Source organism: Cebus imitator, unplaced genomic scaffold (genome assembly GCF_001604975.1).
Source record: "Cebus imitator isolate Cc_AM_T3 unplaced genomic scaffold, Cebus_imitator-1.0 Scaffold237, whole genome shotgun sequence".
Lineage (NCBI taxonomy): Eukaryota > Metazoa > Chordata > Mammalia > Primates > Cebidae > Cebus > Cebus imitator.
In genome coordinates this window covers 1,456,812-1,480,123 of record NW_016107552.1, presented here as the reverse complement: position 1 = coordinate 1,480,123, position 23,312 = coordinate 1,456,812, and the positions used below count along the sequence as shown (strand labels likewise).

Genomic DNA, 23,312 nt, shown 5'->3' with positions numbered 1-23,312 from the left:
AAAGAAAATGAAGCAAACGTTGTGTATCTGATATGGCAGAAGAGGGATGCTGAAATTCCTCCCACTGGGTTTGGGCAAATCCTTATGGTTCTCTGCGATAAGCCCTTTCTATCTCCTTTCCTTGTCAAACCTTCCTGCTATATCACACCTCCCTACCGGGGAGCTCAATAGCAATCTGTGTATTTCATCTAGGTCAGTTACTTAACAATCCTAAGGAACCAATATGAATTTAAATGACTGCCTTCTAGATACAACACAGCAGTAATAGCAGTAATAATAATGACTTCTAAATTACTCAGCATCCGCTGGGCTGCTGTAACAGACAATCCCAAATCTCAGAAACAAAGTTTGTTTTTCACCCCTGTGGAGTCCACTGTGGGCCTAGGTACCATGATCCATGTGGTGACTCAGTGATCCAGGCTTTTTAAATTCTGTGCTGCAATTTGAGGATGCTGTGTCAGGGGATGAGAGAGATTGGAAAATCTCGTGGGGACAGCACACTTCCTTGGCCTGAAGTGATGCTCAGCATTTCCACTCACAAAGCCAGTCATATGACCCCCTAGCTGGAAGAGGTCAGCAAAGGTAGTTTTCTGTGCATCCAGGAAGAGTTAATACAAAACAACATTTAGTGAACATGTGATTTTCTCTCTGTTGCAATTACCACTTCTTTTTAAATAGGTATCACAAGACAATTACCCTGCAGCAATTTATTTAAATCATTTCAAAGATCCTTACAGATGAGGAAACTGAGGCCCGGATAAATGGAATCACTTGCCTAAAGTCACACCTATAATGGCAGATCCAGAATTAGAAGGTGGGGTTCGGTTTCTCCATAACCTGTGTCCCTCGCTGTTCAGATGATGGATCCTGAGACTTTGGGGGAGCTGTGGGGTAACTCCCTCCACCCTTCAGCTACAGCCTGGAAACCATTGCCTTTTCTGCATACTGCAGCCACGCCTGGATCTGTCAAGGAAACACACCCGCTGACTACTCGGGAATCCTGCCCTGGGGATGTGACACTCGCAAAAGGTGATCAGTGGTTCCTGACATTTTTTTTTTTTTCATTTAGGCAAAAAATATGGAAAGCATATTTTGATCTTTGATTTTTTCCATTTCCCATCTGTTCTTTATTAGGAGTTCAAACTTAATAACCTTCCAGAGTTGGTATCAAATTCAGACGCTGACACTCCTCGGAGAGGTTCTTTGAGGCAACAGGATGGAAAGGATCACTTTGCTTTTGTTTCTCTCCTGCTGCTCTGTCTGTAAGTCCATCTGTTTCTCTTGCCCTCTGTCTAGAATCCTTCCCATTCAAAGGTCAACCTGACTTGTGGGTGAAGGAGGAGATGACGTGCTGTATCATTTCAGGGGTGCTGAATGGATCCCCTGTCCCTTCAGGTGTCTCCCGTGAGTGCTCTGCACATCAAACCCCACCATTCAAAGGTCTTCTCTTTAGCTTATAAATCCTCTGAAGGTACCTTTTCAGTGGTTACGAAAACATCTTAAACTAAGCAGATTTCAAAGGGGAAAAGAAGGCAGAGAAGAAAGAGTGCAGTTGGGGCAAGAGTGCTGACTTGCGTCAGAAAACCTGGAGTTGAGTTACGCATAATCCATCTACCTGGAATATGGGGTTAGCCAGTCACCTCACCTCTCTGACTCTCTTTCTTCATCTATAAAATGGGGTTGTTGAGATTCGTTTTACAGGGTCACAGTGAAAATGAACAGAGATGATAAAGACAACTTATATTCACCCACTGTTTTTGCAGCATAGCAGAAAAATACTCTGGAATATTAACCAAGGTCTTGCATATGTGTGTGTGTGTTTTTAATTCCATGCATTTATTTATGTCCTGTGACCAGCGTCCCCCTTCAGGCAGCAGCAGCCAGACCATGTGGCATTTATTGCCTCAAGGAAAGAATGACACAGCACAGAGCAGATAGGGACCAAGTCAAATTCTTGGCTTTCGAATTTGAAAAGCCAGCCAAGGTCTGGGCAGATGACAAAAGATATGGAAAGATGCAAAAGCGTAGCGTCCCTGTTTCCAGAACAGAAAAGACTCTGAGTTGTAGAACAGACACTGATGCATCCTTTGAAAGAGCATAAAGGGCTTAAAGTGAGGAGTGAAGGAGGGTTTTTGCAACGTCAGACGTGAGCGAGAACATCTCAGCAGAAGCCAGTGAGATAAATACACCGTCAAGAACCAGACAAGCCTCATTCCTGACACCCTGTGGGAGGCCAGCCTCCCAGATGGGCTGCCGTGAGTCCCATTTCCTGGGATTCATACTCTCATTCGGTCTCTTCCTTTATTATTTATTTATTTTCAAAAGACAGGGCCTTGCTCTGTTGCCCGGGCCGGAGTGCAGTTGTATGATCACGGGTCACTGGAGCCTTGAACTCCTGTGCTCAAGCGATCTTCCTCAGCATCCCGAGTAGCTGGGACTACAGGCATGTGCCACCACATCCGGCTAATTTTTAATTGTTTTGTAGAGACAGGGTTCTTGTTATGCTACCCAGGCTGGCCTTAAACACCCCGGCTCAAGTGACCCTCCTGTCTTGGCTTCCAAAAGCGGTGGGATTACAAGTGCAAGCCACCACCCCCTGCCTCCCTCTTCATTATATCAGTACTGCCTGTGTGATCACTATTGTGCAGAGGAGGTGACGTGTGACTTCTGAGGTTATGTCATGAAGGAATTGCAGCTTTTGTCAAATCCTTTTGGATCTCTTGCCCTCAGGGAAGCCATGTGAGGAGGACGTCTGAGTAGCTCTGTGGAGAGGCTCCCAACCAACAGCCAGCATGAACTTGCTGGTCATGTGAGCACACCGCCTTGGCAGTGGAGCCTCCAGCCCCAGTCAAGCCATCAGCTGAGACTACAGCCCTGGCTTGTATCTGACCACAGCCTCATGAACAACCCAGAGCTAGGCCACCAAGGTAAGCTGCTCGTGAATTCCTGACACACAGAAATCATGTGACATAATACATGTTCATTGTCACTTTAAGATGCTAAGGTTTGGGGTAGTTTGTTATGTAGCAACTGATAAACAATGCACTCAAGTTGGCATACTGCAATCCCCCCAGAATTTGGACACAGACCTGGAGAAAGTGGGTAGGGGTCCCTAAATGAACTAGGATTATATTTTTGCCACCTGGAAGGACACAGGCTGTAGTAGCAATTATATCCAGTTACAGAACAGTAAAGTTATATTTCTAAACTTCCTGAGTTTCTAGACTACCTGAAACATTGCAACTCATTTAAAGGAGCTTCCAAATATATTTTTGGAACTCTGGAAGTCTGGGGAACACAGGACGAGAGTCACAAGATTTTGGGAACAAGAGTGCTCTTTTCCCCAAGTGGGCAAAAAGGGAGCTTGAAGATACATGCTTCTCCAATTTCAGAATTTGGGGGGACCGCTCAGCCTGTGCCTGTGTCTTCTCCAGGCTCCCTTTTGCTCCTCATTGCACCCCCTTCTATGAGCATGGATAAGCTCAGCTTGATGCCCAAGCCCTTCAATTTGTCTTGTTAGAAAACCCTTGTGTTAAAGAGACCATTTAAAAAAAGAGGGAAAGATAAATTGCCTGAAGCTGCAAGACTCAGGAGGCAAGGGAGAGCAGGTGAAGGGAAGCAGGCCTGTGATTAGAGGGCAGGGGAGGCACAGGAGCCACAGCAGGCAAAAACCTCCATTGGAGATGTCAAAATATTTGAAAATCCTCTTCCTTTGGTCAATTGAGTTACCAGAATTTTTTTTTTTTTTTTTAAATGTGGAGAAGAGTCTGAGATAGAGGTTACGAATATAGTTTCCAGAGTCAGGCAGAGCTGGGCTGTGTCTCTTTCTAGCTGTTGTCAGACCTCAGGCGAATCTCCGAACCTCTCTGACCCTCGGTTTCTTCATCTAGCAAGAGGGGACAATGATAGACCTGTAGAATGGCCCTAAGTCTCCACCTTTCTCTGTGTATGTGTCTTTTGGAATGTGACTTCATAGCTCTTCCCATGATGAGACAGAGTCCATTTCCCCACCCCTTGATGCTGGGATGGTCACGTGACTTATTTTGGCCATAAAATGGGGCAGAAGCGGTAATACGTCCGTCCCGAGCCTAGGTCTCAGGAGGCCTTGTGCAGTCTCTTCTCTCTGACCCTGTGACCCACATAGGAAGAGGCTTGGCCTGTTGGAGGATGACAGGCCAAGTACAACAGACATAAAGTGTCTCAGCTGACGCCATTCCAGAACTCTCCTTCCAGATGACCACAGATGCATGAGTGAGCCAGCCAATATCTGCTGAGACATCCCCAGAAAGACAGAACATCCACCTGACCCATAGACTCATGGGCAATCATGGATAAATGGATATTGTTTCAAGCTGCTAGGTTTGGGCTTGGTTTGTTACACAGCAGTAGCTAACAGCTACACCTCTGTTTTAAGGAGTTGTGAGGATAAATTGCTAGGGTACAGAAAAGTGAATAGCTGTCATAGCTAGTAGTGATTGAGTGCTGGCTCTGCGTGGTACTGTGCTCAGAATTGGCCTGCATTATCTCAAAGACTTACAGAGGCTAGAAGAGCTGCCGCTGAAGATTCTAGAAGTGTTCAAATATGATGCCTGGCACGTGGTACGTGCTACTTGTATGCTAGTCGTTGGTGCTGCTGATGCTTGCAGCATGTGGAATTCCTGACACATGCCTCTGATTTGGTAGTGGGGTCTGAACTGTGTAATCTGTGTGTTCAGAGACCTTGGGAAGTCTTTAGCCAAGAGCAAACCAGGAGGGAGCTTTTGTGATGGAGAGGTTTCTTATCTGGGTAAGGTGGGGAACAGGCATCAGCCAGGGTGCGCCACACAGTCCCCTCACTAGTGTGGTCCCTGGACCGGCAGCCTCAGCCTCCCCTGGGCTCTTATTAGAAATGCAGAATCTCAGGTCCTACCGCTGCTTACTGAATCAGTAAGCGCATTTTAACAAGATCCCCGGGGGATTTGTGTGTGTGTTGGAGTGTGGTCAGAGCACTCTTCCCAAGCTGTCTGTGCTGAGGCACCAGTATTTTTTTTTTAATTCCAATTTATTGCAGAATGACAGTTTAAAAAATATAGTAAAAAAGCAAATTCCTAGAAAAATTAAATGAAAAACAAAACATACACAATCTAAGCCCTTGTTTTTTTATTATTATATTCAATAATACAAAATTGCTGTCCGCCAAATTATGACAAAACTTTCTAAATACTTTTCTTTCTCTGTGTGTGTTCTTTGTGCATACCTCACTGTGGACAGGTCACACATGACTTGCCACCTGGCATGGGCTGTGGACAACACCACACGTAGAGCTATCTTAGAGTTGGCAATGATGATACGAATACAATATGATCACACAATTGTGTGCTTGATATCAGCTAGTCATAAGGGCTTACAAGCTTAAATACCTAGAAATCCTCCTAGGAAACTGTGGGGCAATTCATGTATTCATCTTCATTTTTGTAGATTAGGTCATTAAGGCCCAGAGAGGTTAAGCGGCTTGTCTGTGGTCACACAGCATACAAGCGGAGTAGCCTGAACCTACCTGTTTGACCACTCCAAGGCAGAGGGAGGGAGAGGAAGGCACCACCAGCGAGAGGCACAAGGACATAGTCTCTTGTACCTTATGTGAGTGACAGTCATCAAACCAGTCATGGGGTCGTGGCTTTCTGTGTAACCTCCTTGCAGCGGAGGCTGGAACCTAGCAAACTCTCTACCAGCCCTGGGGTTGGGCTGGGAGGATCACCCTCGCATCTCACTCTGGCGCAGCCTGCAGGAAAGGAAGCCTTCTGTGGCATTTACCACCCCAGCCTCCCGCGTTGCCAGAGGTGAGGGGCGAAGACCGCCTGCCGACCGCCTTTTCCCTGTTGCTGTCTCTTTTTCCTGAAGTCATGGGAGCTGAGCAGGAGGCCGGGGGTCTGGCAGGCTGGGTGATAGCTAGTTATCGACAGGTTGATGGCTGCCCCCGAAGACTGCCTGAGGACATCAAGGCGGAAGCCACTTCTGAGTCCCGCTGCTCCCGGAGAGCCGGCTGCCGGCATCTCTGCCCAGGGCTCGGCGCTTCCCCTCACCATCTCATTAATCCTGATTCACAAAAAAAGGCAGCAGGCAGGGGCCCTCTTAACAGGCCGAGCGGGCGACTGATTTGCCTTCACTGAAGACAATAGTGCCCAGGAGACCCGGCATTGCTGAATTATTCAAATCAGCCGTGGCAGGGAAATCTGAGGACACAGAGTGGCTGGCGTCCCCCGGCCCCCGCAAGCTGCCCTCCTTCCCTGCCCTGGGGTGGTGGTACCCGGCGGCTTGGGATGGCTGGCACAGATCCCCTTGCCAGAGATGAGGGTTGCTCCTGACCTTCCCTCCTCCCTGGATGGAAGTTGAAATTGGTGTTGATCATCTCTAAGCACCTTAGAGCTCTAGTAATGGATCCAAAATGACATTTCCCACCTGCTGATCCCTGGGGGGACATTCTGACAAGGACTTTGGGATAAATGTGACGGGGCACGGGAAGATGAAGGCAGCAGGAGATGGCTGTTCTGCCAACGTGTGTGTGTGCGTGCGCATGGTGTGTGTGTGTGTGTGTGTGTGTGTGTGATTCAAAAAGCAGAGGATGTGGGTTGAACCCTGGCTTGGCAAGTCTTGGTTTTCTGCTCCTGGAAAAGAAACGCAATGAATAGGCAGGTCTCCCTGACAAATGTGGAGATTCAGGAGGAAAACCACTCAGACTTGGTGCTGGCGTTGGGTGAAGACAGAGCAAACAGAGTTATGAGAGGTCACATGAAACAGACATGAACCCAGCATGATGGGCTTCCGGGGAGCGGGGAGCCTTGGAGAGTATGAGGGGTAAACTGAGGCCCAGAGAGGGGCGGGGACTTGCCAGAGTTGTTAGTCAGTTTGTGGCCAAAATGGAATGAAAAGCCAGGGCGTTCAGCTTGCAGTCGGAGGCTGTCTTTGTTAATAATACCTACCCCTGACCCAGCCCAGACAGCTAAGTGCTTCTGAATATATTTCATTGTTAACTGTATGATAATCTCATGAGGCTGACACAACTATTATTTCCATTCTACTGATGAGGAAATTGAGGCATGCAGAGATTCAGCTGCTGGACAGGGTAGAACGTGACAATCTGGGATGGGAAAGGTGGTCTGTCTTACGCTGGACCCTTAATTGCTGTGCCTCAGTGGGAGGTCAGAGACACCGGGACTCCGGATTGCTCCAGAACATGCCTCCTAGCTAAGGCTGTAGCATCAGTTTGTGATGGCTTCCTGGGTAAGCACTGCCACTTACTTGTGGTCCTCCATGGGAAGGAGCACAGAGTTCAGCCCTTCCCAGAAAGACTGACTTTAAAGCACCCTCAGCCGTCCCAGGCATCTGAAGGGAGAGTCCTGAGGAGGGGACGTGGAATGTTGGAAGGAAATTTATGAATGAAGAGATTCGGAGTCTCTGGGCACAAGATCCACCTCTTTGGGGGAAGCCAGTGGTGTCTTTTGTATAAAACTGCCATTGGCAGGACAGCTTTCTCTAGGAGATGCAGAAGCTGGGGATGGTGGGGGTTAAACCAACCTTGCACATTGGTGGGAGGGGATACACGGTCAGTGTGTGAATAACAGCCTCTACTTTTTTGCACCAGCCAAACAACAATAATAGGAGTGGGAGTGGTGACCTGTGTTGAGGCATGTGCTAAGCCCTTTTTTTCCCCCAGGCTGGAGTGCTGTGATGTGATCTCAGCTTACTTCAACCTCCGCCTCCCGGGTTCAAGCAATTCTGCCTCAGCCTCCTGAGTATCTAGGATTACGGGTGTCTACCACCATGCGGGGCTAAGTTTTGTATTTTTAGTAGAGATGGGGTTTCACCATGTTGGCCAGGTTGGTCTCGAACTCCTGACCTCATGATCCACCCACCTCAGCCTCCCATAGTGCTGGGATTACAGGTGATGAGCCACTGCGCCCAGCCAGCCCGTTCTTTAAGTGTAGAAGCTCATTTAATCCTCAAGACAATTTTATGGGGTCATTATCTATGGGGTCAGTAGCGTTATGTCCCTTTTGCAAAGAAACTGAGACGCAGAAAAAAACCATTGAAGTCATTTACCCAGGATGCTGCTGCTGGGGCAAGTGCAGAGGAGCTGGGATTTGAAACCAGTGTTTCAGAAACCACGTGGCCTCTAGGATATTGTGCCTAGGATTCCCTTCTCTGTTCAACTTGAAGTCCCTCTCAGTGGAGTGGTGTCCTTTTTCTCTGTCCATAGTGGCCCATTCCCGGGGTTGTGACCCCTGCACGGACGTCCCCAGAAGAAGGCTCAGAAGCTCTGAATTAGCTCAAATGCACCTTTGCCATCATGCATCTACAGGCCCTGTCCCTTTTCTGAGAACAACTGGCTTCCTCAGGCCCCCAGTCACCTCTCATTTGGAGAAATCAGCGTCTGAATGAACGCGGTCTCCAGCAGTTGTGTGGTGCGGAGCGGGCCTCCCAGGATCCTCCCTGCAGAAAAACCAAACTAAGAGAGATTTATCTCCTGGGTCAGATAAAGGTGACTAAATGCAAACTGGCCGATTCCTTTCGGCAAACAGTTCCCTGGGGAGGGCTCCTACAAGGAGGAGAAGAGCCAATCGATCCCGGAAATGCTTCGAGGTGACTTACAGGGGAGACTTAAAGGAAAAAGCCCTCATGTCTTAACCGCCTCCGGCGACTCATTCAGCCTTGTAAAACTCCCTGAGCCAGCCCATAGAGCGAGGAAGGAGGGGGTCGGGAGAACGCCTTCCCTACCACGGCTGCAGAGGAGGGACTGCAAAATTTGACCTCGGAGATCTCGAGCTGAGTCCTTCATTCATCTGTCAAGCATCTATTGAGCGCCTACTGTGTGCCTGCTATGCACTTTGTATGCTCTGTCCTGGTGAATCCTCCAGATGGCACCGTTATTACCCCCATTTTCTTTCTTTTTTTTTTCATTTTTTAAAGATGGGGTTTCACCACGTTGGTCAGGCTGGTCTAGAACTCCCAACCTCAGGTGATCCGCCTGCCTTGGCCTCCAAAGTACTTGGATTACAGGTGTGAGCCACCACGCCAGGCCTATTACCCCCATTTTCTAGCAGAGAAACTGAGGGTGTCTGAAGGGAGGTAAACGTTTCCAGAGTCCGAAAGCAAGAGAGAGGGTAGGTCCTTGCATCCACCGGCCTCCCTGGTCCGGTTTCCCTCCAGCATCACTGCCTCTCTCATCAGACCTGGTTCTCACCAGCTTCATCTCCAGTCTGGCTCAGGCTTGTTCTTCTCTACCTCCCTTCCTCCTTTCTGCTCTTAGACTCATAAGAAACCTTCCTTGTAATCCGGGGAAACAGCCCGTGCATCTTGGAAACTGACTTTCCCTTGGGATCTCCAGGTTCACCAGCCTTTTCTTCCGGAGTCCCCCCACCTTCATTTCACCAAGGGTAACTTGGCTTGCGGTCTGCAAACTTACTCTGGCCCTGCAAAGGGCCAAATAGTAAATACTTTAAGTTTTGTGGTGCATTGTGCTGTTGGGGTGCCAAGACAATATGTAAAGGAATGGGCATAGCTGTGTTCCAATAAAACTTTATTTGCAAACACAGGAGGTTGGCGAGATTTGGCCCATAGGCTGTCATTTGTTGATCCTTGGGATGGAGAATAAAAGATCTGGTTTTGGGGTTTGCAGACCTGAGGTCTCCCCACAGGCCACTTTTTCTGCTTCCTTGCTGTGTTACCTTGGGCAAGTTGATACATCTCTCTGATCCCCATTTCCTTTCTGTAAAATGAGATAATTATAGCACCTGCCGCCTGGGCTGTTGCTAACTTTAAACGAGACCCTGCAGTGGATTGCACACAGTCGGTGAGCAAACTGGTAGCTGTTATTTTATAATGAATGACTTTAAACCTTCCCTCGTTTGGGGGAAAGGGAAGCTGGTGTGCTGGTGTTCTGATATTTTGTGGTTCATTATGCTGATAAGATTTCCATTCTTCTCGAGTTAATGCACTTGCATTTTAATGACTTAGAAAGGATGCAGAATCTGCCTCCTTTGGGATGGAACTGGCTGGCTGGCCTTTTGTGTGGGTGATAGTTGGTAAAACTCTGGACACCTCCACGATCCCTTTTAGTCTAGCTTCTTGTTCCCTTTCCCGGCTCCAGAAGGACTGACTTGCTGGGTGTAGCATGACCACCAGTGATCCTCTGGTTGAGAGCTGATCACAAATGGCCAATTAATCTATTACTTGCAGATACATTTTCCATTAGCGCTGGTGGAATCAATTAGTCAGCGTAATGTTCTTGAGTCTGGGCAAACAGGAAGGAGAGATTAACCTGTTGGTTTCCAAAGGAAGGTGGGATGGCAGAGGAGCCTGGAGAAGATCTGGGGAGAAAATGAGGGGCTGGGTAGGGACAGAGGTTTGGGAACCACAGTCGAGCTTCTGGGTAGTAAGATGAGGTGGGTTGAACCCAAAGAGCTCTAGCGTAGAGCCAGGAAAAGATGGCTTTCTAGTCATGTGGACATGGAAAGCCATCAGTTTCCTCCTCTGCAAATGGGGATCACAATTGTACACATCTCAAGGGATTGTCGTGAGGAACAATGAGGCAAGTTGTATGAAATACATAGTCCCACGTCTGGGAGTGGCAGTTTCTCAGTGAATGCTAATCTTTCTGCTATCTTTTTTTGCCTGCCCTACCGCCAGGTGTGAAGAGGTAAAAAATAGACTTCTTGATTTAGAGCCAAAAACAGCAGAAACCTCTTACTAAAATTACCCTAGCTCAGATTCGCATTCAAATGGGTTGCAGAAGCCAGCGTCCAGCAGGTGTCTTGACTGCAGGCCTTATCAGGGACTTTAACTTCCGGTATGTCTTGTGACATTCCACAAAGGGTTGGGGCAGCTTTCCCAGACACATTAGAATGAAACCACATTCTTTTTCCATCTCAGAACATTGCATAGGACTGTGAGTTTTGTTGTTAAAATGGAAGGAAAAGATGCATTCCCCAAATTCTACCCAAATAGAGTCCACATTCTCCCAAAGCCCTCCCTGTCTATGCAAACAACATTCTCCCTCTGATCAGTGTTTTTATATCAGGTTGATGCAAAAGAAATTGCAGTTCTGGCCATTACTTTCCATGGCAAAAACCGCAATTCCTTTTGCACCGACTTAATAGACTTGCACTAGGGTCTGCTAGCCTGGTGCAGTAAGACCAGAAATCCACACTGAGGTTTTGCAGTGGTGGAAAGAAAGGTGTTTACTTACCAGGTGCCAAGCAAGGAGGACCAGACAGCTAACGCTTACATCCTGACCTCCCGATGGCTTGCAGGTAAGTGTTTTTAAAGGCAGGGGTAAATTTCGGGAGAAGCTACAGGCAAAATTGTGAATCAATACACGGAGGTTACACATTGGTCTTGGCCTAAAAGGGCAGGATACCTTGAAGCAGGGGCGTACAGGTCATAGGTGGATTCAGAGACTTTCCGATTTGCAATTGGTTAAGGAAGAGAAGCTTCCTTAAAAAATTTGGGGTCAGCAGAGAAGAACGTTAACTGCCTCTCATGTGTGACTCACTCCAGGTGCCTCTGGAAGAAATTTAGAACGAAACATGGTGGTCAGAGTTCAGCCTTTAGCTCCCCCTTATCTGAGGTCTATGTTATCAGCAGAGCTGTTTGGTGGGGGTCGTTGGTGGGGGTTCAGGGTTCTGAAAAACAACTCAGGGACATATGTTAAGATGTTATCTTTAGTTTCTACAGGGGAATCAAACCTCTGACTAACTTCCTTGGTTCCTGTTTAAGCCTTCTTACTATTACCTTCTTGCTTACCAAGTTGCTTTTCTTTTTCTTTTTTTTTGAGGCAGGATCTCACTCTGTCACCCGGGCTGGAGTGCAGTGGTGCGATCTTGGCTCACTGCCATCTCCCCTTCCTGAGTTCAAACAATTCTCCCACCTCAGCCTCCCGAGTAGCTGGGATTACAGGTGCCCGCCACCACACCCAGCCAGCTTTTGTGTTTTTTGTAGAGACAGGAGACAGGGTTTCACCATGTTGGCTAGGCTGGTCTTAAACTCCTGGCTTCAAGTGATTTGCCCTACTCGGCCTCCGAAAGAGCTGGGATTACAGGCTGAACCACCACATCCAGCCTCAAGTTACTGATTTACCTCTCAGGGCTAGCTAGGTCCCTGGGGTTTCAGAAGGCACTCAGAATTTTCCTCTATTTCCATTCTTGGTGGTGGGGGCATGTGCTTGGTCAGGCTGGTCTTGAACTCCTGACCTCAGGTGATGCACTCGCCTCAGCCTCCCAACATGCTGGGATTACAGGTGTGAGCCACCATGCCCAGCCTTTAATTTTTTTTTTTTTTAAGTTCAGGGGCATATGTGCAGGATGTGCAGGTTCGTTACATAGGTAACCGTGTGCCATGGTGGTTTGCTGCACCCATCAACCCATCACCTGGGTATTAAGCCCAGCATGCGTTAGTTCTTTTTCTTAATGCTTTCTCTACCCTGCCATCCCCCAACAGTCCCCAGGAAGTGTTGTCCTCCTCCCTATGCCCATGTGTTCGCATTGTTCAGCTCCCACTTATAAGTGAGAACATGCAGTGTTTGGTTTTCTGTTCCTGCGTTGGTTTGCTAAGAATAATGGCTTTCTCTTTTCTAGTCTATGATTGATGGGCATTTGGGTTGATTGCATGTCTTTGCTATTGTGCATAGCGCTGCAATGAACATACCTGTGTACATATCTTTATAATAGAATGATTTATGTTCCTTTGGGTATATACTTAATAATGGGATTGCTGGGTCAAATGGTATTTCTGGTTCTAAATCTTCAAGGAATTGCCACACTGTCTTCCACAAGGGTCGAACTAATTTACCGTCCCACCAACAGTTTAAAAGAGTTCTTATTTCTCCACATCCTCTCCAGCATCTGTTGTTTCTTGACTTTTTAATACATGCGGCCAACACACATACAAAAAATAGCTCAACATCACTGATCATTAGAGAAATGCAAATCAAAACCACAATGAGATACCATCTCATCTCACGCCAGTCAGAAAGGTGAGAACTCCCCTCCTTTTTTTTTCTTTTTGAGTCTTACTCTGCCACCCAGGCTAGAGTGCAGTGGCACGATCTCAGCCACTACAACCTTTGCTTCCGGGGTTCAAGTGATTCCCCTGCCTCAGCCTCCCAAGTAGCTGGGATTACAGGGACCCGCCCTCATGCCTGGCTAATTTTTGTGTTTTTACCCCGAAGAGACGGGGTTTCACCATGTTGGCCAGGCTGGTCTTGAACTCCTAACCTCAGGGTGATCCTCCTGCCTTGGCTTCCCAAAGTGCTGGGATTACAGGCGTGAGCCACCACCCCTGGCTAGAGCTCCCCTCCTTTTTAAGGCTGAGTAGTGTTCCGTTGTGTGGGTCTACCACAGTCCGTTCCTCCTTTCACCCACTGATGGGCATGTGGCTTGTTTCCAGCGTTTGGCTGTTGTGAATAGTGCTGCTGTGAACATGGGTGTACATGTGTGTGAGTCCTGTTTTCAGTTCTTTGGGGTAATACACCTAGGAAGTGAGATTGCTGGGTTGTGTGAATTTCACTTCCGTTAGTAATAATAATCAAAGCTTCCTCTGGCTATAGGGGGCAAGAGTAAAAGCTAGAAGCCCCGAGAAGAGGCCCAACCAGCACACCCCTGAGCAAGCTGGCATTAAAATCCCATCTCCCAGTTGCCTAACTGGAAGTCACCCGGAAAGGAGCGAACACGTTCCCTGGGGCAGGAACTTCCTAGTCTTGGCTAAAATGTGCTCCATCCCAAGTCCCCATCCACCCTCATCCTCCAGACACCAGCAGGCGGCCGCCCAGGAGGATTAGATGTTCCCTGTGCTCAGGTGGCAGTAGGAACAGACTGTTCATCAGCTTCTCGGGGTCTGGAAAACCAGTCTGCACCTCCTTGTCGCCACCACCCCCTGCCAGGGAGTGCGTGTGGTGTGTGTATTAGCAGGTAAACTGCCCCCCATAATGGAGATGGATGGGAGCCTGATTCTGTAACAGAGAACCTTTCATTAAGAAAACCACTGCCTTTGGATGATCTAAAGGCGCTAACAGGCTGGCCCCAGCCTGGGACTTAATTATCTTACCGCTAAAGAGCTGCAGCTCCCAGCTTGCTGGTGCATCCCAGCAACAGCAACTGCCTGGCCTTGGGCTCCTTTTTCCCACTGTGGGCCTCGGGTGACACGGTTAGAGACCGTAGGGGATGGGGCAGCCGGGAAGGTCACTGTGAGGATCACTTCCTAAGAATGGCCTCTGTCTCCCTGAAGAGCAACAGAGGTGTCTGCAGCAGGAGAGAGGAAAGTTAGACAGGTGGAAGGACTTTCTGATGAGCTGGCCTGGAAAATGCTTCCGTGGGACCCTGAGTCTTAGCTACATCTGTATCCATCCGCAGGCCCTAGTATCCTCTTAGGGTGGAACCAGGATCAGAGAGGCCTGGGTTAGATGAGAGAAAGGCAGGGATAGAAATATATTATATGCAAGAGTGTCCGTGATAACAAGGACTTGTTCTCCTCCCAGCTGTTTGCTTGATCGATTCCTGCTGGACTCAGGGGACCTGCTACGTCCCCAGGGAGCTCTGCCGAGACCGTATTCTCCACAGTAGAAAACCTCCCTCGTCTCTCCATAGCACATCTCCCTGTTTATATCCTTTCCAGCTCATCCTGTCTATGATTACCTTGTTTATTAATGCATTTAATTGTTTACTTTCTCGCTCTCGAGTTCCTGTCCTCTTGGTACTGGGCAGGGTCTTCATCTCTTTTGCAAACTCTGTACTCTCAGTTTCTAAAATGCTGGATACACTGTTCGTGCTCAATACATATTTGTGGAGCGAATGAATGAATGAGTGAATGAATGAATTGTTGATAATTTCTAAGATAACCATCACCAGTGTCCATTCACAGAACTTTTTCATCTTCCCCAACTGATGCGCTATGCCCGTTAAACACTGACTCCCCAGTTCCCCTGCCCCAGCTCCTGGTAACCTCTATTCTACTTTCTGTCTCTGTCAATTTGACTTCTCTAGCGACCTCATATAAGTGGAATCATGCAATGCAAATGGCAGCTAACTTACTGAGCATTCTGACCTGGCACAGCACTCAGCATTTTACCCTGCATGAAGTCTATCTGTCCTTTTGTGCCTCACGTCTCTGACTTGGCATGATGCCATCAAGGTTCACCCAGGGTTTAGCATGAGTCAGTGCGTCCCTCCTTTTTAGGGCAGAATAATATTCCATTGTGTGAATAAACCGCATTCGGTTTATCCGTCCGTCCATTGCACAGTGCACTTTTGAGAGAAGATGAGTAGGTGGCACAAGGTGTTTTGGAAACTTCGAAGTAAGAGAGCTTTCCCATCCAGTCGGGGCTTTCGCCTGGTGCTTTGTGCTTTGTGTGCTGTTTACACCCCCATGCCTTTGTCTATGCTGTTTCCCGTGCTGATAGCGCCCTTCCCACAGTCCATTGCTGGCCTGACAAGTCTCATGTCAGTTTCAGGGTGAAAACCTCAATGAAAGCGGAAGTTACATCTTTATTCTCCACTGTATTTCCAGATCATTAGATACCATACATACAGGTACGCATGCATGCGTCCATGCACGAGTGAGCAAATCATTCCAAGCCGCACTCCTCCAGAGGTCCCTCCGTGACTGCGCCTCACGCTCTGCAGCTGACGCTGGCTGTTTTCAAGTCACCACACGCATCGATTGATGCTGTGTGTATCTCTCCTCGTAGAAGATGTGCTCCTTGAGGACAGTGCTTGTGTCATGCTCCTCTTTGTCCCCTTCCCTTGCTCTATGATGCCCCTAGTGTGGGTATGTATTGATCAGTGCTGAAGGTTGTGGACAGATGTCAGCTGTTACCGTCCTCCTTCCCTCTGCCGCCCCACCCCAACTACCTGGCTTCAGGCTGACTTGTCTTCATCTCAGCAGGGGCTGGGAGACCGCAGGACACTCCCTCGAGTGTCGGTGACATGCCGCACAGTGCTATGATGCGGAAACCTCCTGCTGTCACCATCTACAACCTCTTACGTCTTTGTGGCACTCAGATGTTTCTTGGCTCCCTCGAGCTTCCAACAGCCTACTGATGGTTAAGAGAAAAGACTATGGCGTTCATTTTGCAGGACAGGAAACTGACACTCAGAGGCGGGAATGACTTTGAAGCTTCTTAGTAACAGAGGGCACGCGAGCACCCAGATTGCCTACCCTCTAGGTCCTGGTTTTCCCCTCTCTTCCGTTCTGGGCGAACTGCATTTATAAAAAGTTTAACGTTGGTAGTGATAACAATAACAAAATCAACACGACTGGCAGCTAACTTGTTTTGAGCATCAGTTCTGGTCTGGCACAGCACTCACTATTTTACATAGCATGGCGTCAGTGTGGGCCAGTTCCCAAATGTGTTTTTTTTTTTTTTTTTTTGCGATGAGGTCTCACTCTGTCACCCAGGCTGGAGTGCAGTGGTACAGTCTCTCGGCTCACTGCAACCTCCGACTCCCAGGTTCAAGCGATTCTCCTTCCTCAGCCTCCCGAGTAGCTGGGACTACAGGCACACATGCCACCATGCCCAGCTAAGTTTTGTGTTTTTAGTAGAGACAGGGTTTCACCATGTTGGCCAGGATGGTCTCAATCTTCTGACCTCGTGATCCCCCCGCCTTGGCCTCCCAAACTGCTGGGATTACAGGCATGAGCCACTGCACCCGGTCACCCAAATATCTTCCTTTAAAGAAACGGAAACCAAGAGGCATTTGAAATATTTTCTTTTGAATCAAAGAAACATAGAGGACTCGAAGATGGAGGAGACCATGTTTTAATGGCCCTGGATAAAGTCACTACATCCATCCCTCAGTTATCCCCATCTGTAAAATGGGTGGTTGGATGAAATGAACACTCTAGGTCTTCTCAGAGCTGGCATTCTACAGATTCATCCGTGAGTTTCCTCTGAGTCTCCTCGAATGTGACTTTGTCCTCTCAGAGGGCGGTCCTGGCATCAGGGAGGGGATGATGGTTTCCTCCCTGGAATCCTCGGATTGCCATGAGAGCGAGGAACCACTCAGCAACACGAGGAAGCCACATGCGCCACATTCTTCAATGGCAGCAATTTTCCGTGTAATTAAGTTTATTCATCATGTATATTAAGGGGAAAATGGAGACGCATGATCATCACAGCCCATTTGCCATCGACATCCATCTCTCAAGCGTCGCTTCTGTTTTCTCCGAGACCAACAGCCGTGATCGATGCGGGGCCCAGAAGAGCCATCTGGCACAAGGACCGGTGGGAACCCAGCTCCCCATAGGACCTAGGTCTCACCCACCTGGACAGACGCTTCCTCCAGAACCGTCCCTGTCCTTAAGGAGCTGGTAGCCGGGGACTCATGGTTAATGGTGACGCTGGCTAACCCTGGATGCTGCTTCCCTTTAAGCCCGCAGTTAGCGTCCTTCCAGCAGAACGCTGAGCTGTTGCTCCTGTGTTCACCTGTGGAAATGTAGCATGGCTGCACTGTGTCTACCACTCTAATCATTGTAGCTCCCTCTGGCTCTCTTTTTTAGCTAAGCCTTCACCTGGCTCCTTGTACCTATAGGGAGTTCAATTCATTTACCAATTCACTCAACAAATATTTGAGTGCGTCTCTGGTGGAAGACTACCGTTCCAGGCTTTTGGGATTTAGCAACGAACAGAAGAAAGACTCCCAGCCTCTTCAAGCTTACTTGGTGAATATTTTGAAATCCAAAAATGAATGAAGGAGCAGGAACGTATGAATCACTTCATTTATTCAGCACACATTAGGGCCTCATGTGGACGGCACCGTGCTGATCACACATGGCTAAAATGAGGCCCAAGCAGCTTCTTCTTGTTCCTCATGGAGCTTCCGTGCTAGCAGAGAAGGAAGATGTAAATCAAAGAACCACACCCAAGGGTTTCTAATTACAAAATGAGATAAAGCACTATGAGGGAAAGGGTTTTTTTCAGAGCATATGAGAGGTGTGTGTTCTAGGCTGGGAATGGGGATTCAGGAAAGCCTCTGGAGGAAGAGATACTTAAACTAAAACCTGAGGCAAGGGTTTTCATGGTGTGGGAGAAGGAAGTACAGAGGCATGGGGTAGAGGAATAGCATGAGGGCTCTGTCCATCAGGATGCCTTTGGCTGTCAGTAGACACTGAAGACCCAGCTCCCAGTGGTTTAAACCGGAAAGACCATGTGTTACCATGTCAGAAGTCAGAAGTAGGGCAGCTTCAGAGTTGGTTAATTCAGTGGCTCAATGACATCATCCAAGGTCAAGTTCTTTTCTGCTTTCTTTGGAGTGTGGGACAAAATACTCAATGTTATTTCTTCATGGTCACAAAATGGCTGCTGGAGCCTGCTCCCACAGCAGCATCCAAACCTAAAAGAGAAATATCTGCTTCTCAGACTCCATTTTTTTTTTCTTTTGAGACAGAGTCTTGCTCTGTCACCTAGGCTAACGTCCAGTGGCACGATCTCAGCTCACTGCAACCTCTGCCTCTGGGGTTCAAGTGATTCTTCTGCCTCAGCCTCCTGAGTAGTTGAAACTACAGGCACACACCACCACACCTGGCTAATTTTTTATATTTTTAGTAGAGACGGGGTTTCACCGTGTTGGCCAGGCTGGTCTTGGACTCCTGACCTTGTGATCTACCTACTTCGGCCTCCCGAAGTGCTGGCATTACAGGTGTATGCCTGTAATGTGCCTGGCCCTCAGACTCCTTTTAAAGAGAGAAGAAACCCTTCCCAGAATTCTCCCAGGACAGTCTTCATTGGCCAGGACTGTGTTGGTTCATGCTACCAATGGGGTTGGGAGAAAACCTGCTGGGTGGACAAGAGCATCCTGGAATCCAAGATGACCTGGCCTGAAGCTAAGAATCCAGGAGACTTGGGTTGGAATCTGATATGGTTTGGATCTGTGTCCCCTCCAAATCTCAAGTGGAATTATAGCCCCCAGTACTGGAGGTGGGGCCTGATAGCAGGTGACTAGATCATGGAGGTGGATTTCTTACACAGGGTTTAGAACCATCTCCTTGGTGCTGTTCTTGTGATCATGAGTTCTCATGAGATCTCATTGTTTAAAGGTCTGTAGCACCTTCCCGCACCTTGCTCCCGTTCCTGCCGTGTTCACACCTGGCTCCCCTTTTTCTTTCTGCCATTATTGGAAGCTTCCTGAGACTTCCCCAGAAGCAGAAGCTGCTATACTTCCTGTACAGCCTGCAGAACCGTGAGCCAGTTAACCTCTTGTCTTTATAAACTACCCAGTTTCAGATGTTTCTTTATGGCAATGTGAAAACAGATGAATGCAGAATCTCAGTTTTGAAGTCAATTGGCTGTGTGACCTCAGATAAGTCTCTTCCCCTCACTGGGTCCGAAGCCCCAATCTGAAAAATTAGAGGGTTGAACTAAGTGGTCTGAAGGAATTCCATGTGTAAACCGTCTAGGATTCTAAATGGGCCATTGCTAGGATGGGAGTTGGACGTGTCTTCACCATGTTTTTGTCTTTCTGCCTTCTGGGCACATGAAACTTGCATTTCCTGGCATCCTTGCAGGTAGGTGGGGTTATGGTACTACTTCTGGTCCATGAGTTGAGCGCATATTCCTGTCCAGGCTGAAGCATTTGATTCCAGGGTTGAGACTAGGGGTTTTTCTTTCCCTCTGGCACAGCTATGGGTAATATTTGAGATCGTGACTCTGCCCTGTCAACCTGAGGCCCTGAGTAACTGCAATGAGGGCTTCCCCTTTCCATGCCAACCCGATAGGCATGCAGCACAAGCATGAAATAAACAGAACAGTTTGGGGATTACTTGTTACAGCAGCAGGATGAATTCTATCCTGACTGATACAGCCATGCTGCCAACCATGGAGCTGACACAAAAGGGGAATTGACTCTGTGCTCGGCTGGGTGAAACCCTTTACTTGCATCTAACTATTTAATCCTCACAGCAGACTTGGAGGGTTAAATTGGAATGGGTGCAATTAACACCCCTATTTCAAAGATAAAGCAACAGAGAGGGAAAGCCAGCAGCTCAAGGCCACACAGCAGGGAAGGGCAGAGCCAAGGATTCAAACCTTGGTGAGTCTGACTCTGAATCATGATGAAGCCACATCCTGCCTTGATAAAGCTTGGCAGAGCTTTTGTTCCAGGCTAAAGAATAGACGAAGAGCTTGAAGAGCTGTGCCTGGGAATGTGTGTGTGTGTGTGTGTGTGTGTGTGTGTGTGTGTGTGTGTGTCTAGCTGGCTCTACCAAGCTTCACTTCTGAGTGAGAGGGGCCTTGGTGGGGAGGAAGGAGGGGCATTTCGAGTCAGGGGAGATCCCCATCCTGCCCCGTCTTCCTCCCTGCAGACACCTCCTCCCATCCGTGCAGCTTCGTCTGCCCCAAGCTCCCTGCAGGCCCTGAGCCATCTCTGCCTTCTAAGAGACCTAATTAAGCCCCGGTGAGGAGGTCGGGAGCGTCGGTTCCTGGCAGGCAGCTCCCTGGAGTCGGGAGAATGGTGGGCGGGGCAGCCATGGATCCTGAGTGGGGAAGCGGAGAGGATAATAGTGATGTCTACCGTCATCATAGAAACCATAACATCGCTGTGTAGCGTTAGGAAGAGCTGTAGCAGGAGCTGCCACTGTTGTGATTATCCCCCGCTCGCCTGGCTCAGGGTTGCAATACGCATTTATGAAGCATTCCCAGTTCACCATCAGGGTCTTACTGGAGACAGAATCCTTTCCTCTCTGCTCCATCCTCATCCGGCCGTCTCACTGAGAGTGTTTGAGGGGGGTGCCCCAGCTAGAAAAGCCCCAGACTTGGCCTTCAGGTCAACTCACTGCCCCATTTTACCAAAGAGGAGTCGGAGGCCTCGGCAGGCCAAGTTCAAGGCTGGGCAGTGGTGGAGCTGGAACCAGGAGGGTGCGGTGCAGGGAGGCGAACGCTGGTCCCTCTCCGAACCCTGCCGGACTGTGGGTCAGTGGAGATGGGGAGGCTGAGGCTGGGGAGAACCAGGTCTCCCCAGGGATCGCTCAGGGGCTACGGCTGGCCTGGGGTTACCAGAGGGCACGGGGTCATGGAGGGCCATGGTCCTGCTGATGAGGCAGCCTTGGCGAGGGGCCGTGGAGTTGAGCCCCGAGGCTCTGGCTCCCCAGTCTGCTTCCGGCAGCCGCAGCCTCAGGGAAAGCAGCCTTATTAGTGCAGCCGCCTGCATGGCTGTGGGTGCAGCCGGGGGCGGAAAAGGCCTTATTTACCCCAGTGCTGGACCCTGCGAGTGGCGGCCACACACGCTCCAAGGGGAGCTTGCAGAGCCGCTGCAGGGCGACACAGTGTGCTTGGCCAGGCTTGCATGCTCAGGTAAGCCGGTATGTACACGGACACACACTGCAGATGAAGGAACATCACACAGCTGCAGGGATGTTCCCTCATCCACACAGCGTGGGGCACCCACACATGCATCTGGATGTGTAGACTCAGGTTCAGACGTGCGGGCATGTGTGTTCCCCTCCCCCACTCACGTCCACACTCACCTCTCTGCACGCACACTCACAACAGGTGCCCGTGTACTCAGGAACACAGAAAGACACAGAAGCACAAATATAGACATCACATGCATGTGTAAGCTCCTGTCTGTTCACCCAGACCCGGGCTGGTAAACGTGTACGCCGAGAAGACACACACACGGGCAGGCCTCCAAATACCACCCCTGCACTCAGGACTACACACGCCCTGAATCCACACTCATATTCCCTGTTCTTTCCATGGACAAGCACTTCCGGTGAGTAATTGTCGACACCGGCACGCACCTGCACACAACGTGGGACTCATCTGTCTCTCTGTGCTAAGTTCTACTCGTCTTCCTGAGGAATGGCATCGGATACGTTCGAAGTCACTGTCATGGAACCAAACCTCATTTGAGTCCCTCAGCCTTCCTTGGGCCAGACTGTATGTATCCCCATCTTACAGATGAGCAAACTGATCTTCAGACGGAGCCGGGGACTCCCCAAGGACATCCTGATAAACAGACAGCATGGGCAGCTCAGTCAGATGTCTTGACGGCATGTCAGCAGGGGTGGGGTTGTGGGAAATGGCACACGGGCCTGGGTTTGAATCCAGCTCTGCTGCTGACGGGAAGTGTGACCTTGGGCAGGTCTCCTTACCTCTCAGAGCCTTACGTCGTCCCGCATTGAGACGTGGAAACACACGCTGCGACTTGGTGGAGTTGTGCGGAAGGTGAAGAGAGAACAGGGCAGAGGACAGGCTGGGAGCCGGGCATGCTGGAAGGAGTTAGCAGATTCACCGTCTTTATATGTATATATGTATATGTAGAGCATGTGAAGACGCAGGCCATCAACAGGTCAAGGACAGAAACCTGTCACAGACCCTTCTCCGACATCCCTCCGAGGGGTCCAAGCCTGCGGATACCTTGTGCTGGGACTTCTGGCCTCCAGTACTTGAAGAGAACAAATTTCTGTTGCGTAACCACCCAGTATATTCTGTACGGAGCCCTGGCACTAATAGAGGCTTTGGTCTATGACATTTTTCTCTATAGAAGTGCAGTCGGTTCCCAGCAAGGTCCAACTATCTATCACCCCCGACCCTGGAGCCTAGTGGGTCTCAGGAGAGGGGAGCCTGGTCTTTCTGGGAAGAACAGGACCTGCACCTGGCTGCCAGGGGCCCTGGAGAGCCGGGATTCCCCAAGCACCCAGTACTGGTGGTGCTGCTGTCTGCCGACACAGCCAGGCCCATTCTAACAGTGACTTAGGGCTGATGTAACAACCCTCGTATTCTTTTAGTGAGGCCTGAAAGGTGCTATTAAATGGAATATTGAGATAAGGAAGTGGGAGTCAGGAAAGGTTAGACACTATTTATTCAGGTTTTCATAGGGCACTAAAATATCCTCACCCGCTGCCGCTGCCAGCTTCTCCCTCCTCCCTGGCCCGGGCTCCCGGCACACGGGAAGCACGGGGCTGCCACGCTGCCTCTCTGGCTGGCCGATCTCCTGTGGCAGGCTGGACCTGTGAACAGCCTGGGTTCTGGGCCTGAGGGGGTCTGGGACCAAATCCTACTCTGGCTTGCCGACCTGCACGTTAACTGAGCTTTGGAGCTCAGGAGTGGTGGGGAACCAAGGACAGAGTGGGACGGCGCAGGGTGCATAGTGAGGGGCAAGGAGGACCAGTGCCCCTCCTCTCTCCCCAGAGCCCCCCTGGAGGCAGGAGTGGGAGGTTCACAGTGTCATCTTCGCACCGCACGCCCCTCACCGCCACCCAGTCCTCCCTCCCCCAAAGTCAGAACCCCAGGCTCATGGCTCTGCTGACACACCTCTGATGGGAGCCTCACTACCTCCTGCAGA

General features: G+C 49.4%; 1 long non-coding RNA gene across 2 annotated transcripts in view; it reads left to right on the top strand.

The window, feature by feature from the left end:
- LOC108282211 overlaps window positions 1–23,312 on the top strand; it is a 130,788-nt gene that overhangs the window by 45,631 nt on the left and 61,845 nt on the right. For both annotated transcript variants that reach the window (XR_005195376.1, XR_005195377.1), the window contains 3 exons: window positions 952–1,029; window positions 1,135–1,262; window positions 2,731–2,927. This is a non-coding gene — a long non-coding RNA (uncharacterized LOC108282211). The remainder of the gene's footprint in view (window positions 1–951; window positions 1,030–1,134; window positions 1,263–2,730; window positions 2,928–23,312) is intronic.